This window comes from Patagioenas fasciata, chromosome 12 (assembly GCF_037038585.1).
Source record: "Patagioenas fasciata isolate bPatFas1 chromosome 12, bPatFas1.hap1, whole genome shotgun sequence".
NCBI lineage: Eukaryota > Metazoa > Chordata > Aves > Columbiformes > Columbidae > Patagioenas > Patagioenas fasciata.
Genome location: NC_092531.1, coordinates 8,637,560 through 8,658,651, shown reverse-complemented (window position 1 = coordinate 8,658,651; position 21,092 = coordinate 8,637,560). Strand labels below are relative to the sequence as shown.

At 52.7% G+C, this 21,092-nt stretch overlaps 1 protein-coding gene across 1 annotated transcript in view; it reads left to right on the top strand.

Annotated features, from left to right (window-relative positions):
- The window catches only part of LINGO1 (leucine rich repeat and Ig domain containing 1), a 144,888-nt gene that overhangs the window by 12,134 nt on the left and 111,662 nt on the right, over positions 1-21,092 (top strand). The window contains exon 2 of the mRNA XM_065847344.2: positions 817-979. The gene's annotated coding sequence lies outside the window, so the exon portion shown is untranslated. The remainder of the gene's footprint in view (positions 1-816; positions 980-21,092) is intronic.

Below are 21,092 nucleotides of genomic sequence, written 5' to 3'. Positions count from 1 at the left end.
CTGCTGAAAAATACCTAGGCTAACAGCACTTGCTTCCATCCCTCCTCCTCCTCCCTGGCCTTTCACTGTGTAGCGTGAGGACATCTTCAGATGTGATACACTTGACTGCAGCCGTTGCAGGATCACATCATTCCTATTAAAAGGTGGCTGTGGCTAAATACCATTTGCTCAGCAAGGTCTAAAGTGGTGCCCTTCGGAGTAATTGGGAGATGTATTCCCTTTTCTGAGGACGGGAAAGTCTATTTTTCAAGGCGCCACCACTTTATTATTAATTTGTTAAACACTGACTGCTCAAAACTGAGATGCAAAAAAAGGATGTGAGCTCTGCCTTGGGGACCTCACTGCTAAATAAATGTCTTAAATCAAACCTGTGCTGGAGAGGATGGTGCTGCACGCAGAGGTGGAGCTGGTCAGAGCAGGGGTGAAGGTGCCACCTCCTCCATCAAGTGAGGGTCCTGCTTCTCTTTCAGCGTTGAATTCAGGAGAGCCCAAGCTTGTGCTTTCTCTCCCTGTCATGCAGTCGTGCTGGGAACTGCTCCCAAATATCACCCTGTGCCTCGCAGGAGCCCCTCAAGGGGTGCTGGACCTCTTCACATATTCACATCTGCTTAGTGCCCAGAGCTAAGCAGGTCCTACCTGATTTTCCTTGTTTCCTTGATGATGGGGAGGGGGAGGAAGAAGAACAATATAGAAAAAAGTCAATATTGAAGTTCTTCACCTCCTAGTTTTCAAGTCAAACTTGCTGTGGATTTGCTTGGTGGGCACTTGAGGCTGTTCATTCCCAGCCTGACATCTCCTGTACCTTCTCTCCTGCAGCCCCCTGTGCCCAGGAGCCATGAGCCACCCGCAGAGCCACTGGAGCAGCCCCCTGGCCGCAGCCCCCCACTCCTGCTAGGCTGCCCCGCTCCCCTCGGAAGCTGCCCATTGCTGGTGGGGAGACCCAGCTGCACCCACACCCAGCCTCTCCATCCCTCTCAAGGTAAGGACCAAATCCTTTCTGTCAGTGAAAATCAAGGAAGTTGCAAATGCAAGTGAAAGCTGGGTTATTTTTCGGGTCGTTGTATCTCTTGCCTGGTCCAGATGGGCACCATTCCCCAGGCAGTGAGCACAGTTGCCTGCCTGCAGTTTGTCCCTCTCCAGCAGGGTGACGTCCTTGGTCAGGGGCGAGAACTGCGCTTGTCTTTCAATTGAAAGGTGATTTTGAAGGTGGAGTAGCTCCTGACGTAACCTGTTGCTTGCAGATCGAATCGCCTATGTGAATTCACTTGTAGCTGCTGGGACATGGCCAGGGCTGCCGCGAGGAGCCGGGCTTGGGTGGGACTGGCGCCTTGCGACTGCCTCAGCTTCCCTGATGTACTTCTGAGCATAATTGTCTATAATTTGCCTCTTAACGATGCTCTGGAGGCTTCCCAAGCACACGCTGCCTTTCCTCCCACTGTAAAAGGCCTTTGGGGTATTTTGGAGGTTTCCTGCGGCATGGTAGCTGGGGATGGTTATGGGGAGGTGTTTTGGAGAAGGCTGAGCCCCTGTCCCAGTGAAACACCCTCATCTGCCCTTTGCACTTTGCAGTCTTTTTTTTTTTTTAAGGTTAAAGAAGTAGAGCACGGTTTGTGGGGAGTGAGCCGGGGCTGAAGCTGATGCAGGGCTAACTGCCCTCCTGATGCATGCAAAAATCGGTATTCATGGCTAAGGAGTGGTAATCATGTTTAGAAACCAAAACCTCGGTTTCTAGGATTATTTTTGATTTTGAGATTTTTGGGCCTCTTGTTTTCAAGCTTCTTGCAAACAGGGGTGTCAGCTGTGTGTGGTAACATATGGGAATCAAGACTTCTCTGTGTGTGTGATCCCCTGTGAAGGGGAGCTGGGACCTGGAGGAAGATGTGGGTGTCACTGGCATATGTCAGGGTGGGCAAAGGCACAAGACCCCTGTTTTGAGAGGTCTGTGAGAGGCTCACAGCAGTCCCAGTAAGCTAAAACATAAGCCAGAGCTGGTGTCTGGCTTGTCCTGACTCCACTTGCAAGCTCCCTACCCTCACCTCTAGAACTGGGAGCAGCTGGGATGCTCCAGCCAGGGAAGCAGGGGCCAGTTAGCACTGCTAAAGCTGACAACCCTGGCTGTAAATATCCAGCCCTCTCTATTCCTCCTGGTAACTCCAGCGCTGCTGTTTTCCGAAGAGATATTTGATTCTTTGTGTTGCGCTTCTTAGACAAATGGTTTTTAAATAAAACCCTCTGCTAACTCGTTAGGCCTCCTGTCCGAGTCACTTCCTGCATGGGTGATTTATAGGGCTGCTTTTAACGTTTTATTAACTTTAAATCGCTGGGGTCAGTCAATCAGAGTCTATCCCATTAGCTGTGGTGAGTGGCAGCCTAGGGCATTGAGGTCTCCGGCAGCCTCCTTTGCTTCTGGGGAGGCTGTGATGCTCTGAGAGTGACCATGGGGTGAGAGATGGGAAAGAACAGGAGTAGGATTCAGATAAGGAGGAATAGATCTGGGATGGATAAGTGAATTGCATAAGGGTTAAGGAGATAATGGGGCTTGTGATTGTATCTGGGGAGCTACCTTATCTCCTGCTGTTGGTACGTGATTTCTCAGCTGCAGCCCCTGCAGTGAGTGCTGGCCCGTGCAGTGATGGGAGAGGAGCATCAGGACTTTGTGAGGAGGTGGCTGCTCCAGACCAGTCCCAGCAGGACATCGCTGCTGGAGCATCCCTGAGCACTCACCTTGTGTAGGATATGCCTGTATTACACCCCAGAGACAGAGCCTTCCTCATGCCTAGTGCATGCACAAGCCCCTTTGGCTTCTGGCATCCCATCCCCTCCAGCGGGCTGCTCCCGGGAAGCATTCAGTCCGCTTCCCTCCCACCTCAAACCCTCCTCTGCAGCTTCTTCCCCCTTTGAGCAGCTCTGGACAAGTCCTGTGGTCCCTGGCAGTGGGGTGAGCGAGACTGGGTGCAGCCCCGGCACGCAGGAGGCTGCTGGGGGCTGGGCAAGCGGAGATGGCTCCGTCTGGGAAATCCAAATGAGCCAGAGATTGTAAGTGATGTGAAGCTGCAGCAGCAGCTTTGATTATCCCTGGTTTTGTTGCTGCTCTTCCCCTGTGCCCTGTCTTTGTTCCACCCATGCTCAGAGATGTTATTCAGCAGAGTTTTCCAGTTCTTGGTAACAGGGGAAAAAAAATCACAAACTCCTGCACAAGCAGAGCTAATGAGCTCTCTCTGGAAATAAAAGCATCCTGAGGACAGCCTCGCCATACAGAGCAGTTCGTTTTCTGTGGCTGCTCCGGCCACTGCCTCCAAGTGATGGCCCAGCTCAGGGCTGTGAGTGGAGCTGTCACCGCCCATCCTTCCCCAGAGCCATCGCCCATGTGAGGCACCAAAAAAGTCAAGCTGTGGTTTGCTCCTCTGGCAGAGCTCTGCTGCAGGGATGGGAATTTGGGAGCATTTGTTCAACACCCTAATGCAGAGCCCATGGCCTTGTGTGTGCTCACAGGACCGGCCAAGGAGGGACCACACATCCCCATGGCTCAGGACCTGCTTTAACTGGCCTGGAAAGGGATTTGAGTGAGGCCCTGGCTCCCCTCACTGTCTGGGCATTCCCTGCCGTAGATGGGTGTAGTGGGGGCCTCGCTGCAATCCCGCATGTCTGCAGGGCAAGCAGACCTGCAGTCCCTGAGGGCTGTCAGGGTTGTCAGGCATATGGCCAGGAGGGAATTTATCTTGCAGCAAAGCCGGCATCTGAAAGCCATCACCTCTGATGTGCCCATGATTTGCTGAAACCTGCATCTCTTTTGTCATATTTCCGTCTGTCTCTGCCTCAAATCCCAGAGCAAAGACGGAGAACTTGCTCACAGAGAGGAGCGGCATTTTGTTTGTTTTTTTTCTCCCTCCACCTTTAAATATGTATTCTGAGCTTTCAAGATACGCACGCTGTGATCTGGGGAGCCTGCCTGCGTGCTGATGGTGTCTCCTGCATGGCAGGGGGGCTGGCTGTCCCTCCCTCAGGGACAGGAGTGATGAGGGGTGTTTGCCTCTTCCAATGTGGGTGCCCATGTGGGAACAAAACCAAGGACCCACTCAAGTGCTGTGCAAAGAAGGCTTGGGATTGCGAGCTGTGTTTCTGGGGAAGGGGCTGAGACAGAGGTAAAAGCAGCCTGGCCTGAGCTCCATCACTGGGGTGGCACATCCCAAATGGCATCCCCCCACCGATACCCTGCCTGCCTTTCCCTGTCCCTGGCAGCATGCAGAGGCTTTTGCTCTCATCTGTGCAGCTTGTCCTGGGTTCTCAAGGTCGTGCGGGTAACCAGAGCGATGCTGCCAGCCTTGTCTTTGTAGCCTGAGCTCCTGTGCTGTGCTCAGCCATGGCTTTGGGCCTCTCTCCCTTTCTCATGCCTTGCTCTACTTTTCCAAGCCTTCCTGATGCTGCCATTCGGATACAGGGATCGAATTTGGAGCAAGTAGCCCTGTGCTGCTGGGATGCATGTGCCCAGTGTGCCGACGGAGTGGGGAGCGGTGGTTCTGCCCCGGGATGCGCTGAGCACAGCCACGCTGCAAACTTGGTCCTGGGGGTCTCTGCAAAAGGGGTTCCAGGAGGCTGCAACCACCACCCTCCAAGCATTTGGCTGGCAGTTGGCTCTCATGCAGAGCTGGCTCACCCCTGGCTCTGCCACGGGGGGTGCCTGGACCAAGGGAGGGGGGATTTTGCATCTTCTCCTTGTAGCTCAAGTATGGTGGTGTTAAACCTTCAGGAGAAAAACCAGGAGCTGGTTTCTCAGCAAGGGATGGGAGGATGTTTGCCTTTCCAGGTGAGCACGCAAATTGCTACCTCTGCCTCCAGCTACCGCAGCCCAGGCGAGCCACTCGGCAGCTGGCATTCATCGGCAGGGAGCCTTGTCCCCGTCCCCCCGGGCTCCCTGGGACCTGGCAGCGTGTGGGCACCGATGCAGAAAATCCCCTGCAGAGGCCTGGGGTTGGGTGGCAGGTGCAGCTCTGCTGGGAGATGCCTTGAAACCAGCATGTAGCCAAAGGCAAGAGGAGGCAATAGATGATATAGCGGGATTTTTTTCTTTAAGGAGAAATAAATGCAAGCCAGCTCACTGGCGAAGTGCTAGTGCTGGAAAGCTAATTCCAGTACGCTGCGAAGTGATGAGGTTCAGGCTGTGGCAGTGGTTTCGTGGGCAGCTGTTCCGATGTCTGACCTCTGCCTGCACCACCGCCAGCCTGCAGCAGGACCAATCCTCTCAACTCTCACTGAATTTCAGACCAGAACAGCCTCATTAGCAGGAAAAGTTTCCCTGAGATCTGTTACTACTGCTCTAAGAAATGCAATTATCTCTCTTTTCTGCTATTGCAATGGGGGCATTGAAGTTCGTTGCCCTCACACTGTGTCCTCGCAGAGCTCTTGTGCACAGGAGGGCACTGCCAGGAAAAAAAGCTGAATAATAGCAAGGAGATTTTGGGGAAAGAGATTCTCATTATGGGTTTGTTCCTGCTTGGTTGTCTGGTTGTGTCAGAACCGCTGCGCCTGTGCGGAGCGATGCCAGCTGCAACACCCTGGGGCTCCCTGGCTCCGGAGGGATTATTCACCCAGCAACACGTCTGCAGGAGCAGACAGTGCCTCCCGGGAGTGAAAAGATGAGGTATGAGACTTGTAGGAAACATTTCCTGAAGATTCAAGCTCATTCAGTCATCGGTCATCTGACCTAACAAAACCCTGTGGCACTGGATGAGCTGTGGGGAAAGCTCCAAGAGCACACGCAGGGCAAGATTGCAGCTGGATGTTGTAATAACTTATTAGTGAATGGTTGGGATAAGTCATATTTCATAAAATCAGCCAGGGAAAAAGATTGCTGATTAATTCTTTTTAATAAACAATAGTGAGCAGTGTGTCTCAGTTCAAGCCAGACTGACTTTTACAGTGATTCATGGATTTTTCCACAGGAAAAATCACTTTTGTGGGGATTGCTGATGCACAGGGTGCCTGCTTGCCTTCGTGAGTAATTCCCACCCCTCTCCAAAAGCACCGAGGTGTGGAAAAACGATGAACTTCTCTGTGGGAACTGCAGAGGGGCCTTGAGAGGGAGGAAGGGTGTGCTTGGCTCTGCCGCCACAGCTGATGAGTGTATCCTCTTGAAGAACACCACAGGAGCTGGGGGAGTGGGAAATTCACTGCCAGAAATGCAGAAGGAGGCGAGTCTTGAGGGGGGGAAAAGAGGGGAGCCAAGATGTCTGTGCGTGCCGTAGGGAGGTCGGATGGGGCCAGCCAACACTCCCCCTTGCAACGTGCCGCGGCACTCGTGGCAAAGCAGACGCTCGACCAGAAGTGTGTCCCAGCATCGTTTACTTCTATTTAATTTGGGTTTTTATGTGTTGGGTTTTTTTTTAATATATATATTATTTGTTCCCAGCACCTTAACTTTGCACTGGAAGCCGGCCAGCCCCTGTGGTCCTCCGTGCCGCTGAGATCCGCGCGGCCGGGGCGGGCGCGTGTGCGGGAGGCGGCAGCGTGTGGCTGGAGGTGTAGCGTGTGTCTGCGTGATGCTGCTTTTTCAAATGCGCCGGGGCGGGACGGGGAAATGCCGGGCGAGGCACTAGTCATACGTGTGAGCGGCGCCCGCGCCTCGGAGGTGGCGCTGGAGGCGGCAGCCCTTGCTGCAGCCTTGAGGGCTGCTTTTCAATTCGGAGCTGGAAGCAAATAAAAAATGCAGTAGTAGTTTTGCTGAGCCTAAACTTGAAACTTAATTTGGTTTCTTGGTGAGGTCTTATTTTTTGCTGTTCTTGGTGAAAAATGCTGCTATTGGGCCAAAACCTTGAGCTTCCCAGCCCAGCGTGTGCCACCCTGTCCTTCTCCAGCCCTCTCTCCACCACTGTGCCCATCACGTATTCATTGCTATGCCCGTGTGCTTCTCTAAGCCCAATATACTTTGAATTACTGCTCATCTATTCCTCTTGACATCCTCATGCTCATAACTAGGAAGCCTGCATTACCCGTTTGCACATCTGTCAAACTGCGTGTTCCTTGGCCATTTCCAGAGATACATAAAATTGCCCGTGGTTATGACATTATTGACAACCCACCCGTCTCCTTTCCCCTCCCCGAGCCCAAATGGCTGCCTCGCTTTATGAGGATTGATATTTGGGCAGTAAATATTTTAGAGCCTCATCTGATGAGTGTGTCTGTGCGGGTGAATACATTTCTGGCTGAGGACAGATGTGGGAGCTGTCTTCATTGGAAGTGCCAGGGCCTTGGCTTTCTCCCTCGAGCTTTTGCAGCATCTCTGTCCTCTCTTTCCAGCCCCCCAGTGCTACCAGTTCCCAGTGGGAAGGAAGGGAATGGGAGGGAAAAGCCAAGCACAGGTTGCTGGGAATGACTAAGGCTGGCAGGGCTCTGCCGGGGGTGCTGGGTGGCGATGGCCAGTTGCTGCAGCACCCTATGGTTGTCAGCAGCAGGACTGAATTTCTAAGGGCAAGGGGTTTTCCTTTCCCAAACCCAGGGAAGCCACCTATTCCTGCTGTGTTGGACAAGTAGTTTCAGCGCTTTTGAAAAAAAAGAAGACAGCGTCGGGCTGCCTGTGGTTTCCGAGGGATATATTTTGACTTGTCTGTTCTGAAAAGCTGCTTCATCTCCAAAAGTTTCAAAATGCACGTTGGTAAATGCCTCTAAAGGGGAAACAACTTGGGAACAACACAGCCTGGGTGACCTGAACAATTTTTTTAATCTTGCTGAGAAAAGCAAAGGAGCCCATTTTCAGTTCTTCAAAACAATTTACTGTCTTTTCCTTTAATCAGCAAAACCAGAAAGTGTTGCCTGATTCCTAGGGAAGAAACAAAGCAGATGCATCTCCTGCAGAGCGAGCTGGGGCCGGGCTGCGGTTCGGGGCGTCACACCTGCCTCGGGCTGGGTCAGCTGGGGACATCGCGATTCAGGGAGCTCATAAAGCACATCTGCACTCTGGGTGCTGCTGCTTGCGGTTTGAAGCTGCTGCACAGGCAAGGGGGTGTGCGCACTTCCAGGGGTGCCCTGTGAACCCGACCCTGTCTGTCACATTCCCGGGGCTGTCGTGCTGGTGGGTGCAGGTGGTTGCTGGTACTGCAGGGTCCATTTACATCCACTTACCTCTTATGTCCAGTTTACTCGCTCAAGGAGAGATCTGTGACATCAGGGAGATGATCTGCACAGGAGAGATTTGCAAAGGTTCTGGGGAGAGGAGGAGTGTCCAGCTCTGCTTGCAAGGGTTTGGTGTCTCCATCTCCAAAAAGCCTCGCTGCCGGAGCTACTCACCGAGGTGAGGAGTTCAGTGGCCTCATTCACTTGCCGATGAAGGATGCTGCCCTGGCCCTGGCCAGTCTGCTCTTTCACGGCAATATAGTATCTATTTATTTATGATTTCCGTGGGTGGTGTTTTAGATGATCTATTGAGCCAGAGTGAGATATTTTGAGGCACAGTGAGATATTTTAAAAACATCTCATCACTCTGGAAATATCCATGGTGCGATAGCTGCATATTAGTCATTCGGAAAGGAGTGATTTCAATGAAAGAAAAAACATTTCATCTTGTCAGAACATTTTCACTCACTGTCTGCCAGGCAGCTGCTGTCAGTCTTCCCTCCCTGTGGCTGGTTTTACTCTTCTCGGGCTCTGCCTTTTTATTTTATTTTCTAACAAGAAATAAAATAAACCCCCTAATGGATATTGGTAGCTATGAACTCATCAATTGTCAGTAAGAAAGAGCCTTTAAAAAGATGCAATAAACCCTCTTTGAGCTGGATTATTTCCAGTGGGATTATTTCTCCCGGGGACTATCTCTGTTTGGAAGGAGAAACTCCTCTTCCAGATATTGGACCTTGAACAAAAGCCCCTGCCTCCGGTGTGATTTATCCCCCTGGAAGGTGGGAGTAACTCCAATACTCTTGCACACCAGCTGGGGATGCAGAATTAGGCTCACGGAGAACAGGAGGAGAGATGGTTTTCTCCCAGGAGAAAAAAAATAAACCTGTATTAAACACAAATGATGAGGCCCCATCCTGCAAGAGAAAACAGCACAAAGCCGTGCAGCAAATGAAAAGCCAAATGTGCTGTAAAAAAAACTACCACCATGGTAGGAGAGATTTTCACTTGCAGAGAATCCACCATAAATCACCTAATATTCAGCTTTACGCTGCTATTTGGGAAAATCTTCATCACATTCTACTGGTCTCTGCTCTACTTTATGCAGATCTATGTCTGGGGTTGCTATAGCACAGCCCACGTGTGCCGGGGGGAGACAATTCGGCCGAGATGCTCCCATCTAGTTCGATCATTCTCCATAATCAGGCTAAGAGTGATTACACTGTAGTTACACCGTGAGTACTACGCACTGATGCTTTGCAGGACACAATTGTTATTGCCTTCTGCAACCGGTAGTTAACTGCTTGAAAGACTTAAAATTATTGCTTTGTGGTTACGTGCTTGCTTGGTGTCAATACCCAGAGTTTTCCTGGGTGTGCGATGCTCGAGCGCATCTAAGGGCACCTCCAGGGAAGCCCTGGGGGCAGGTTTGGGCTATTTGGGGGATGTTTGGCTGCATCCCCATGTGTGCCCACCCCACCTCCTGCTGCTGTGGTCGGAGTGATGCCAGCCAGGGGCTTAAAATAGAAACTAATAACTAAAGAGCAGGAGAGGGCAGGGGGGGCAGCTGGGTCCCTCAGGAGGGTGCCAGCGCTATCTCGGGGTTCAGTGAGTCCCGGCGCCTCGGAACAGTTATCCTTGGGATGAAAGGGGCATCGGTCCCTGTGAGAGCTGGAATCTGGGGGGGCAGGGTGGCGGCTGCCCTGGGTCAGGTGCCCAGAAGCCCTATTTCTCACTGAAGTTGGGCTTGACAGCAGGGACTTGTAAGCTTTACAACCGCTGCCTTTTATTTCTGGCAAAGTGGAAGAAATGGCAAATCAGAGCCATGTCTTCCCTTTACCTTTTTCCTTTTCACGCCCACACTTGACCCAAAACATTCTTCTTTGGGTTTGCACGTGGAGCTCCCTTGCTGGATGCTCTTAATTCAGTTGACACAAGCCAACACCTTGCATTTCTTGGCCAGAGGCAGAACTGATCACCCGCGTGATGAATCCTCTGCTCTCCTGCTCTTTTGATGAGGCATCTTCTGCAGCCCTTTGCTGGCAGCCGGCGTGTCCCTGCCCCGCGCCCCTGAGTCAGCAGTACGCTGCTGCTGCCATCCTGCGCTTTCAGCTTAAAAAAAATCACAAAGTTTCAGTATTTAAAGTATTTAAGCAGATGGGAAGCCACAAACTACAGTCGGTGGAGGGATCGTGTTTCATGACTAACAAAATATGCCAGGTAGGCCGTTCCACTTGAGATATTTTCAGGAATATAATCACTTTCACACATCTTCATAAATTTGCCAAAGTGTTAGTTTTCCCCCATATGGATCAGGGAGGATGCAGCATGTCATGACTGTTCCACAGCATCTCGAGTGCTGTGTCTTCATGGTGTGGATCTTTCTCCCTTTCTCCCTTTCTCCCTTCCTTCCCTTTCTCCCTTCCTTCCCTTCTTTCCCTTCCTTCCCTTCCTTCCCTTTCCTCCCTTCCCTCCCCTCAGCCAGGCTATAACTGAAATAAAAGTTTGATTTCCCCCTTCCCAGTAATTAGCGTGCGCAGAGGGCCATACTCGAGCATTTCGGTGGAGAAGCTCCTTGGCCTCCATCCAAGGCAGGACAGGAGATGCAGTGGTTAAATCTCTAATAATTCCCCCCAAAAGGTTGGGCTGGAGTGGTGCCGGGGATGCTGTCCCCAGTGGGGTACCAGCAGGTGATGGGAGAATGCTCCAAGGGAGCCCCAAAGACTGAATCCTTCCCATTGAGCTCCTTTGAATAGATGCTCTAGTGTCGCAATGGGGTAAACAAATGCAAAATATTTTGAAGTCATTCACTCTCAGCGTTAGATTCTTGCTTTTCTTTGTAGTATCGTGGCAAAATTAAATAAAAGGACCTCCTTTCTGTATGTTATTGATCTTTCACTCAAAATCTGGGCCCTTTTCCAGGAAAAATGAGCCCTTTTGTGAACAAAGAGGCAGGCACCTTCCCAACAAAAGTCAGCTTTCAAATCCAGCATTCAGTGTGCTTGAAATTTCATGTTTCTGATAGGAAAATACCAATTTCACTCAAATTTGCAGAGAAGTGATGCCGGGGTGGGGGGAGACTACCCTGAATGAATTGATGAGCACTTGAAGGCCAGATTGCTGGAGGGATTTAAAAGAAAAAGGGAGAAGCAGCCTTGCCAGTGATTTCGAGAGCCTGTGTTGTGAGTGCAGGGCCAGGCTGTTGGGCTGGAGACGGCCGCGCCGGCCTCGTCCCTTGGGGATCTGGGGCCGTCAGCCTACGTCTTGCACATGGCAGAGGGGCTCGGCCTGGCTCTCCTCAGCAGATCTCAGCCTGGGTGTTTTATGTTCTTTTTTTTTTTTTGTTATTTTTAACATGGTGGCTGCTGGGGCCAGAGGCAGCTGGTGTAAACTGGTGTAGCTCTGTTACCTTGGTGGGGCCCCCACTGAGAGCTGCTTGCTAGTGTCTTAGACAAGCTGGGCTTCACAGGTTAAGTTGTTAAATTGTTGTCGCTTGTTTATTTATTGGTAAAGCACCTGGGAATTGCTTGGGAGGAGATGTGTTACGCTCCCTTGGACCGTGCTACCACGTGGATGCTCAGCTGCCGAGCTGGGTATCCTAAACACGTGTTTATAGCACAGCCCATCCCTGCAACATCCTCCTTATAATGAGAGGGGCTACCTTCACCTCCCAGTCCTGCTGTTACATCTTTTGGTACCAAGTAAATTGGTTTTCTGCATCTGCTTTCTACCTGTGCAGCAGTGGTGCTCTTTCCTTGCTGTGATGCGGAGGGGATGGAGGCAGCGCTGGCTCAAGGGTATCGTTCCCGGACTGTCCACCCTCCTCACTCACCGCTGCCACCTAAAAAGTTCGCCGGGTGACCCCGAGCAGAGAAGTTTCTCCCCCCTGCCTGGGTGGGATTGCTCCTGGTGCTTTGATCCCGGTGGCGTGTGTAAGCTTGCTTATCTTGTGAAAGGCACGGCGGTGCTGACAAATGGTGCTGGAGATGGGGGCTGGAGGTGGTTCGTTTTTAGCAGCGCACACGCACGGAGCAGACAGCTTGGGCGTGTTCCAAAACACTTCCCACGCCCCCGGGCTGAATTTTAAGAAGCTGGGGCATCTGCACATTCAAAATGCTCTGAGGCTGGGGGGGGAAAGAAGGAAAAAAATCCCGAAGGCAGGAGAGCAGCAGCGTGTGGAAGGGGCGAGCAGCACCCACAGGCTGATGTCTGGCTGCGGAGGGGAGTTGGTTGCAAAGGCTGAGCAGCTCCCGGCCGCTCTCCGGAGGGGCAGAGCACAGGTGAGCGTGGAGTTTGCCTTGTGGCTGCTGGCAGGCTGGTCTGGCTCTTGGTTGAGTGGGAAGATGATGGGAAGAGGAGCTTGAGTTTTCCAGGAACGGTGTCTGGGTGAGTGCTTGTTCCTCCCATCCCGCTCAAGAGCCTGGCAGGAAGGGGGGCAGCAGGAGGAAGAACTGTCTTCCTTAGAGCAGTGGGGAGATGGGAATGAGCCCTGTGCTCGTCCCGCCTTGGGTACCTTGGGTGCCTGGGATCCTGCCCGTTAATGGCAGAACGGGCCCCACCATCCCCATCTGCTTCTCCCAGGGGAACTGCAGGCAGTGGGCAGGGGTTGCTGGTGGCAACACACAAGCCTTGGGCTTGCACCAGCTGGCTGAGGGCTATTTCAGCCCTGCCCTGGGCTCCCTGGGGCAGGGTGGGACAGACAGCCAGAGGTGGAACATCTTGGGGACAGAGGATGGAGGATAGTCGGTCCAGTGAAGTCTTGGAGTCCCTGGAGTGACGATCGGGGGCTTCTGCTCTGTGTCTGAGTGTAGCTTTGGATGAGTAGCTTCAGGCAGGGAAGGTTGGTGCCCAGCTTAAAGATCTCAAATGTGGTGCCTGGAAGTGGTGAGAATAGCCCTAGTTCTTGCTGTTGCTGCTCCCTTGAGATCCAAGGTCCCTGCTTTTGGTGACATGCGGCCTTGGAGGTCCTGCCCTGGACCATTAGGAAGGGATGGGTGTAAATCTGGAGAGCCCAAGCTGTTCTCCAAGTCCCTCAGTTTACCGTGCTGCTCTGCACTCGGAGATCCCAAGATGGAGAGCGTGGTCCATCGGAGTGCTCCATCAAGATCCCGTTCCTACTGTTGGCGAGAGGACAACCACGTGGTGTCCTGGCAGCCCTAAGTCAGCCTTGTAGGGATGTCTGGGCTCCAACAGCTCCCTCGCATCTCACCAAGCGCCTGTCTGCTGGGCCGGGCACCAGGGATGCTCCTCCCGGCGCATCACGTGCGTGAGGGGCATCTCCCCAGCGCTCCCCCCGGTTGTCTTCCACGCTACTCTGCAGCCCATCACCCTGGCGTCTGGGTGCCCTTCTGCAAACAAAGCTGGTGGCTAATTTATGTGTGACTTTTGCTTTCTGGCAGCAGCTGGCAGTGAGGAGACAGGGAAGCTTGTGAGGAGCAAAAAGGAGAGAAGTCCAGGTGTGGAAGGCAGCCCTGCCTCTCCTGTGAGCTGAACTGACTCCAAGCTCGGGACTTTTTTTCCTTTTCTTTTGGAAAGAGGAGACTTTTTGGGAAGCCTCCGCTTCCTAAGCATCTCTCCCAGAAGAGGCTGAAGCAGACTCTAAATCATGAACTTGATAAGTCTACTGGTACCAGCAGGAGTAGTGTTCTCCACCGTGTCCTCATCCCCCAGATAGCTTCATGGCAAGGAGCAACCTCTTGGCAATGGATAAGTTTCTGGGGTCCTTCTCTCCTCTGTTCCATTTCCCTTGGGTGAGCAGGAGCACCTTTGCACCTCTGGCATCCAAGAGAGGAGCACAAAACCCTCCTGGCTGCGATGCTAAACACAAGATGCTCTTCTGCTGCACCCCGGGGTGAGGAGGAGGAAGGCAGAGAGGGATGGGGATGGACCCAGGGTGCTCTGGGGGACTGGCTCCTTCCTGCTAATTAGCGGTGTAACCAGCCATCGCACAGCTCGGCTCATGGCAGATAATTACCTTGCTGGGTGCAGGGAAGGGAGCAGAAAGACTCACTGTCCATGGGGACTTCAGAACCTCCCCATTCTTGAACTCATTTGGGAAAGGCAACCAAAAAAACCAAATATGTATATATATTTTAACAGAGCTATTTCTGCCAGTCAGGCAGGCTGATTTGTTACTAAAGTGACACGTTCGGTTTGAACTGTAAGAATGAAGGCTTTTCGGCTCTTCGTGTTTTTCAGTCCTTGGGGCAGGGGGTGGCTCAGCCATGGGGCAAATGGGGGAAACTAGGGGGTCTCTGGCTGGGGGCTCTGGCTTCCTCCTCAGCCAACCATTGCTGAGCTCATGGGTGTTATGGAGAGTGCGGGAGAAAAATAAATCTGGCAGCATGGTCAGGTTTCCAGGGGACCAGGATGTCCTGCCACCCCTTTGCTAACGTGACGCTGTGCTGGGGCTGTGCCGCACAGTACCATCCCTTGGGGGCTCCTTGTACCTCACTAGCTGCCTCCATCTCCTCTCCCCTCTGTTTATCTCCAGTTTTTCTACCACTTGCCTGTTTTTTTAAATTATTTTTTATTTTTTTTCCTGTCTTGAAGGGAGAATTGACTGCGTGAGTCATGATGGGCCCTGACAGCTCGCTGCGTGCTCTGCCAGAGTTGGGGCTGGGGGGGCTGCGGTGACAGTTGCCGGTGCAGGTCCCGTTGAGGGGCATGGAGAGGACCAGCCATCCGGTGCAGGTCCCGTTGAGGGGCATGGAGGGGACCAGCCATCCCGGCCCTTTCTCCCCATCACCCCTTAACCCTTTGCGGTGCTTGGCATGGGGCCTGGCAAGCTCATCCCTCCAAGGAGGGGCTGGGGACAAATGAGTGGTTCTCTTTGGGAGAGCAGCGGGGACATCATGGCATGGGGTGGCAGGAGGGCATCCCCAGCATTTCTGGTGCTACCCCCTCCTTGCATGCTTGCCCCCCTCCCCTCTCTCTTTAAAGAGATTCAGGTCATGCCTGGAATTAGGGCTCCCTGAACTGCAGAGAGCCAGTGATTAAACTGCTTACCATTGATTAGATGGAATGGTTTGGGTTTGGTTTGTCCCCCCACCACTGCCCCCAGCTTCAGATGGGTGTTCACAGCACTGCATGTTAATCCTTGCTTCAGTGCCTTTGCCATCGTGGGCTGCTCTTCCTTGCACAGGTGGGTCTGGGGTCCCCGGGGGGCTGCTCCCCGCTTTGCACCCAACTAGTAACCAGCTGCTCTCAACACAGAGACCTTGCAGGAGGGCATTTTATTTAGCCGGCTTCGTTTATCGCGGTGCTCCGGCTGGGATTAGACACAGATAAGACGATCAATAAATCCTCCTCTTGGCTGAGATGTGCCATGAATTTTTCGGGGAAGGGTAGGGAAAGGAGGGGAGTGAGCCTGGCTAGAGGCGAGGGAGGGGACCCTGCAAGGAGGGGGCCATGGCCATCCCCACCACAATCTCACTGCTGGTTTATAAGACAACATCTGTACGTGGTAGAGAAGAAACCCCGCGCTGGCATGGCCGTGCCGCCGCAGAAAGTAGGTCAGGCTCTGCCGCAGAGCCTGGCGCGAAGGCAAAGTCCCCAGCACAGCCGAACACCCACTTCTCTCCAAATCCCACCCCGGCTGCTCCGCTTGCAGCCCAGGACAGCCACTGCAGGGCTGGGGTGGCATCAGCCCCTCACCTTGGTGTCAGGGTGGCTTTTTGCCCTGTGATCCCACTGGGATTGCTCTGGATGAGCGTGGCAGCCTGGGGTTCAGTGCAGAAGGGAAACGGAGCTGGAGGGGATGCGGTGGCTGTGGGCAGATCCCCTGCCTGCGTCCCTGCCTGCGTTCTGCCTGCGCCCTGAGCCGGCCTCCTGGCTCGGTGCATAGTTTGATGCTAGAGAAATGCCCAAGGAATGCAACTCCAGCATCACGAGGGAGCAGCTGCTTCTCTAGCTCCCTGGCATTTTGGGCTCCTCTGTTAGCTGGAGGTGGGCAAAGCACAGGGCCAGCCCTCCACTTTGGGAGCATTTTCTGCATCGGCAGGGAGATTTGGGAAGGGAGGAAAAAGAAAGGTTAAAGGCAGAGTTTAATGTCTAAATATGCAGCAATTTTGTGTGCTTCATGGAACCCCACAAGCCCTCCTTGGAGGGGAAGAGAGGGCAGGACAGGACAAGGGACAGGGGTCCCGTGGGTCAGGCTCAGCTGGGGCTGGAGGATGCTCTGGCTGGGCTCAGGAGGATGGCTCTGCCCATCACCACTTCCAGGAAGGTTTTGTGGCTGCTGGGGCGAAGGGAAAATTAAGATATGCTTTCAAGCCAGAGGTGTTTTAAGTGCAAATCAGGAGCGTTTCCCGGCGGAGCCCAGGGCAGCACTTTGCTATAGCTGTAGGCACCTGTTGTGAGATGGAAGAAAACTTTGAAATTGCCTTTGCTGTGCAAGGGTATGGCTGGGCTGGGGGCAGGGATGCTGTGGGTGCTGGGTCGCAGCCGTGGAGCACGGCTGGCTGCAGTCAGGGGTACAGGGCCAGCGGCCTGGGGCTGCTAGGCTTGGGTAGGTGACAATCCCACCCTGCCATCAATGCCATGACCCAGAGGGGACGGGGGACAGGGGACAGGGACACTGCATCCTCCAGGAAGGACAGGGACTGGTCTGAGAAGGCCAGTGGCAAAGATGCAGCAGGGCAGGCAGGGAATAAATTGAGTGTGTATATCACAGGCAGGTCTGGGCTTTATTGATTTTCAATGAAAGGCTGTGTCATGAATTTTTCTCTCCCACTGTGTTTGCTGCAAAGTTGCACCTCGACTCCAAGCATTAACCACTAACTGCAGAGCTCATCTCACCCCCCCTACCAGGAGATGCCGAGCGGGGGAGGCAAGTTTGCACATGGTCTTTTTAAGCACATGATGGATGCAGCGGCTTTGCTAATCCAACACCAGAAGAGAAAGCCGGTATTAACAGCGGAAAATGTTATGTCCAGCACTTCAAGTGACTTATCACTAAGGGACTGCATGTGGGATGTGTCTTATTTGATGGGCCGTGTTATGCATCCCTCGCTGCTCCAGGATCTCTCTGGGAAGAGTGGTCCTGGTCCCTGCTGTCCTCAAGAGGGGTGGGACATCAGCTGGGGGTTGTCAGTGCTCTTGCTGCTTTTCTTTTCCTCCCGAAGAAGACTCTAAAAGAAGGGAATGTAGTTCTTATGTCAAAACTTTTTGGAAGCTGCTGCGACATCTTGGTGCATCCTGCTTTTAAGCTGGTGTTTGGAATTTGAAGCGTCTCTTTAATCTTGAAGTTGTTGGTTTTTAACATTAAAGAACATTTGGAGATGAGTATAACATGAAATGTTCTAGGAGACATTTCTCCCCATCTTCAGAAACTCTTACAAGCCTTTTTTGCTTCTCTGATGAATGTGTTGAGAATCTGGGGGGAAGCATTGAGACCAGCTGAGGGTTTTAAAACTAGATAACCAACAGAGAAAGTCTGAAGGGCTTTGGATGTGTTTGTCTGGAAAAGAGGTGGTGAAGGGAGATGTTTTCCCTGGTTTTGGGTAGCGCCATGCAGTGAGATCCGTGGCCTTGCAGGGAGAGGCTGGGAAGCCTTGCGGTGGGTTGGGAATGTTCTGGAAGGGTTAACTCTGGTGCCGGGCTCTAGCTGGCTGCACTGAGCTGAAATGGAGCACTATGCAAATCTCTCCACTTTCATAAACTGCTTAATTAGGCGAATGTTAATGAGACGTTAATTACTGTTGTGCCGGCGAATCCCACGGAATGGAGATTATGTTTCTCTTCAAACATCCAGTCTTAATTATAACTTGCACTTAATTCCACTTGCCGGGGCCAGAGCTGGGGAGGGAGGACGAGGAGCCAGCTCCCGTGGGTACCCATGGTGCATCCTCCACCCTTGCCCATGCCATGGCTGTGGCCATGGGCATCTGGGGACAGAGCCATGGTGGTGGTTTGGGGACAGGGGCTGTGACCCCTCCCTCGCAGCCAGCTCCTCGTGCTTGGGTCCAGCCAGGCAGCAAACCCTCCAGGTGTGTGTTGCTGGCACATTGTGGTAGAAAATCCCACGACACGTGTAAGATCTCCCATCCTTTTCTTTCATGGGCTTGGGAAACCTTTGGGAGGTCCTTGTTTGTGCCCTGGGTGCTCCCTGGGTGACACATTGCTCTGCTCTGGAGATGCCTGCCCAAAGTTGGTCAGACTGGAGCATGGTGGAGCAGGGGAGCTCCCAGAGGTGCAAACACCCATCCCCTACCCCGTCCCCTCTTTCCTCACTTTCTGGTCCTACCTGCCTTGGCCTTTCCAGCCGCACTGCAAATGCTTTTTGTTGCCTGAGATTCCAAGTTCCTGTACGGATTCATAACTGATGGCAGTGCAAATTGCCAGAGATCCTGCTTCCACAGTGTCTGATATGTGCATTGCGAACGTTTTTGATGTATGGCTTCAACTTGGAGATCAGCAAGAGATCGCTGTAACGATGAGTAGAGAAATAGCATCCCGTTTCCAATTTTAACAACTTTTTTTTTTTTCTTTTACGTGGCTTCCATTAATGTTCAGGATAGTATAATGCTTTCAAATGAGGTATTAGCCAGCCGTGAAACCTGCATCCTCAGTTTTTTTTGTCTGGTTTTCATCCATGCATAGTTGGTGGCTGCTCTGGGCTAACCCTGAGGTTTCCTGGACCTTTGCTCATTGCCACCGAGTGGTGGAGGGGACAGCTTCGTAAGGCTGAAACATGTGGTTTGAGCTCCATCAGGGATTTTTTTGGTACCTCCAGGCAAGATTTCTTCCAGCAGTGGGGCTCTTCTTACACGGGGAGTTTTTCTGCTGCTGGTGGGAGAGCCCAGAGGCTGCCCGCCCTGCTTCTCCCGGCAGGAGCTCCATGTCCTTCATGTCTCCGGTAAACGGGCTTTTTATGATGCATGCAGCATCTGCATATCGCAGAGCTTGTCACCAGAAACCTGCAGCTGGGGAATATGGCCGTTGTCATCTTGAGCCCTCTCTGATGGCTGACGGTGGCCGGGGAAGCTGCTTTGGCTTGGAGATGTTTTGGATTTCCATTGCACGCCGCTGCAGCCTCATGGGGCGATGAGAAAGTGTCTTGTCCCCTGCACAACCCACACTGGGGGTTTCATTTTCCCATTGTTTCTTTCCTTTCTTCCCTCTGTTCCGACTCTGCTGTTTGATTTCCAGACAGGTCTGGCGCTGCCTCTCCCGGCAAGCCCAGGGGACGTTTGCGGGCGGTTGCTCCGGCGCTGCTCCTTCGGTGGCAGGTGATGTCCCCGCTGTGAGGGACCCACTGCAGCACCCACGGGGGGTGCAGCGCTCAGGCTGCCCCACGGGGCTCCAGCCAGCTCTGCCAGCTTCCAAAATCATCCGATTGTGATATTGTAATCTCCTGAAAAGCTTTTCTACCAGAAGTAATGTGTCCAACAACCAGGGATTTTTGCCTTTTTTTTTCCTCGCCTCTGCATTCTGGATCTCTCAAGGTGGAAGTCCCTGGTGATTAATTAAGAATTAATTAATTCCAGTTCCTTTAATTTTTAAAAACTGACAGGATACGGCTGCGCACCCCTTTGCAGAGCTGCTCGCTGCTCCCTTCTCCCCTCCTTGCCAGAGTAAATCCTGAACAGAGCCCTGCTGCAAAACCAGCAGCGGTGTGGGAGGCAGAGGCAGCCTGTTGCCTGCGATTGCAATAAAATACAGCGTGTTTGGGAAACATGAGGGATGGCAAAGCCAATACAAGGTTATTGCCTGCAACGAGACCTTGCTGCTGAGATGTCCCAACATGTCGATGGCTCCTGTGCTGCTTTTTGGAGCCCCAAAATGCTGCGAGCACCCGGGGTAGTACCCCAGGGGAGTTGGTCCGGCTGGGCATCATGGGCAGAGGAGCAGACAGGAGAACCCGTGATGTTCTGCCTACAGCTGCCTGTCACTTCTCATTGCCGAGCCCAGCACCTGCTGGCTTTAAAATAAAATAAAAGGAAGAGAAAGGAGAAGGAAGGGTTTGGCTCAGCGGTATGTCTGAATTAGCCGTGTTGTGGTGGGAGCTGGGTGTCAGGGTAAGTCCATTTGCACAGCACCGTATACCTTTTCTGAGTGGGATGTTGGGGGATAAATGAATGTTCTTCATATATTATCATGGCCTGACAGTGATGAGGCAGGCATAGGCAATGCAAAAGTGATTAATGAGAAAGTTTGAGTTAACGAAGTGTTGTCGTTTCTCATCAGGGGGAAATAAGTTCCCTAGCCATTGGGTTTGTGCAGCTGGGAGTACTCTCACCTTTTTTGTTCTTAAAATGCCAGAAAATTTGTTTCTTATTTACCTTTGCTTGCCAGGTTGATGGCATGATACTGCTCACCCCGTCTGGAGTGGCTGGGCTGGACTTGGGGCAGTGCCAAGGGTGTGTGTGGGATGCTCATGGAGCCAGAGATGCTCCTGGGGACACCAAGGCAGGGACACGGTGTGCAGAAGGGGACGTGGGGACACCAAGGCAGGGACATGGTGTGCAGAAGGGGACGTGGGGACACCAAGGCAGGGACACGGTGTGCAGAAGGGGACGTGGGGACACCAAGGCAGGGACACGGTGTGCAGAAGGGGACGTGGGGACACCAAGGCAGGGACATGGTGTGCAGAAGGGGACGTGGGGACACCAAGGCAGGGACACGGTGTGCAGAAGGGGATGCTGAGGGCTAGGGGACAGAAGCCCCTCTGTGCCAGGTGAGGGAGGGTGAAGTGGCTCTCCGGCAATCAGCTGGAGCTGGGAAAGCAGCAGGAACTTGGAATATTAACAAGTCTTTTAATGAAAAATACATCTGCTGTTCAGCTGCCTCATGGCCTGAGGTGCAGGTGTGCTTTTTGGTTCAGTGATGGTTGCTGCAGGACCTTTTCTTTTACAATAGTTGAAACAAAACTGGAATCTATTTTTAATCCTTTCCCTTTCCCTCTTGCTGCCTTCCCTTGTCACCCCGCTGATGTGCTAATCCTGCTAAAGCTCGGTCAGGGTTTGGGAGAGGCCAAGGGCTGA